Source organism: Octopus bimaculoides, chromosome 9, assembly GCF_001194135.2.
Source record: "Octopus bimaculoides isolate UCB-OBI-ISO-001 chromosome 9, ASM119413v2, whole genome shotgun sequence".
NCBI lineage: Eukaryota > Metazoa > Mollusca > Cephalopoda > Octopoda > Octopodidae > Octopus > Octopus bimaculoides.
The window spans coordinates 20,836,493-20,838,278 of record NC_068989.1 but is presented as its reverse complement, the minus strand read 5'-3'; the positions used below and the strand labels follow the sequence as shown (position 1 = coordinate 20,838,278).

At 38.6% G+C, this 1,786-nt stretch overlaps 1 protein-coding gene across 1 annotated transcript in view; it reads right to left on the bottom strand.

The window, feature by feature from the left end:
* Positions 1–743, bottom strand: part of LOC106882574 (acetylcholinesterase) — a 66,343-nt gene extending 65,600 nt beyond the window's left edge. Inside the window, exon 1 of the mRNA XM_052970477.1 lies at positions 679–743. The gene's annotated coding sequence lies outside the window, so the exon portion shown is untranslated. The remainder of the gene's footprint in view (positions 1–678) is intronic.
* Between the last annotated feature and the right edge of the window lie 1,043 nt (positions 744–1,786).

Below are 1,786 nucleotides of genomic sequence, written 5' to 3'. Positions count from 1 at the left end.
CCGTCAAATGTAGATAATGTAAATAATGTAAATAATTCCTCATCTCTTAATATAGAACTGTATTGAACGTAACTGTTCTCATCAGAGGAACGCATAAACTTCAAACATAAAGAATTAGCTATTTAAAAAAAAAAATTACATCAATAATGGAAACCAAAATATTTACCTTGTTTCCTTTTGTTATAACTGTGGCTGAATGAGTTTAGAAAACAATGCATAACTTGTTAAGCCTATTTTAATTTGGAGAGTAGCAGAGTGAAATGTGGGGTTCAACATAAAAAGAGTGGTGACGTAGTTACTTATATTTAGAAGACTCTTTGTTGTATGTACTACATACTACCTAAATATAAATAAATACTTCACGTAACTACGTTACCATTCATTTTATCTTGACTCCCACATTTCCCTCTGCAGCTCTCTAAATTATTGTAGACTTAACAAGGTATGCATTATTTTCTAAACTCATTCTGCCACAGTTATAAAAAAAAGAAACTAGATAAATATTTTGATTTCCATTATTGATGTAAATTTCTTAGAAAATGCTTTATCCTTTATGCTTGAAGTGTATGGGTTCTTCTGACGAGAACGATTTCTTTCAAATTGATGTAATGTTTTGTGGTGTGATGGAGGAAAAAGACAACAAGAAGCAAAAGGACAGAATGAAACGTTGGACCTTACCTTGTCGACCGCAGCGGAGTACACAATAGCTCTTGATCAAAACACGTCTTCCTCGTAAGCTGTCTGTTTTCTGACTGACCTACGTGCTGGCCTTCGATCGCGTGTGGCCGACTTCCGGTCTGGCTTCACTTCTGTTTGCCTCATCTCTCTCCACCAACAACACACAGCTCATCACAGCCCATAACACCACATGTTTTCATTAATCAATTAAATAGAGCTGCTTGAAACGGCCGTACTGAATTGATATCAGTACATCTTTGTTACTTATACACACACACACGCACACGCACATGCGTATGGATCTCTGTGTCTGTGGTTGACCTCACCATAAGCGGTGCTGGTGTGCTTACGTCCGATACAATAAGTACCACGCTTAAGAATAAGTAGGATAGCTGCAATCGAATGACAAGAAACAAGTAAAAGAAGAAAGATATAGGCATATATGTATATAAATGTGCAGTAGTGGCTGCGTGGTAAGTAGCTTGCTTCCCAACCACATTGTTTAGTGTTCAGTCCCACTGCATGACACCTCGGGCAAGTGTCTTCTACTATAGCCTCAGGCCGACCTAAACCTTGTGAGTGGATTTGGTTGATGGAAACTAAAAGAAGCCTGTGTATGTACATATGTGTGTGTGTGTGTATGTGAGTGTCTGTGTTTACGTATGTGTGTGTGTGTGTGTGTTTGTCCATCACCGCTTGACAACGGATTTCGTTGACGGAAAGTAGAAGAAGCCTGTCGTGTGTATATGTGTGTAAGTATGTTTGTGTATGTGTGTGTATGTGTGTGTCTGTGTTTACAGATGTGTGTGTGTGTATGTGTGTGTTTATCCATTACTGCTTGACAACAGGTGTTGACGCGTTTAGGTCCCCCTAACTTAACGGTTCGGCAAAAGAATCCCGATAGTATAAGCACTATGCCTTAAAAATAAGTCCTGGTGTCGATTTGTACAACTAAAATATTTCAAGGTAATGCTCCAGTATGGCCGCAGTCAAGTAACTGAAACAAGTAAAAGAATAAAAGACTATATATAAGCCTGTACGCACCTATCTGTGTTTGTGTATGTGTGTGTGTGTGTGTGTGTGTGTGTGTGTGTGTGTGTGTGTGTGT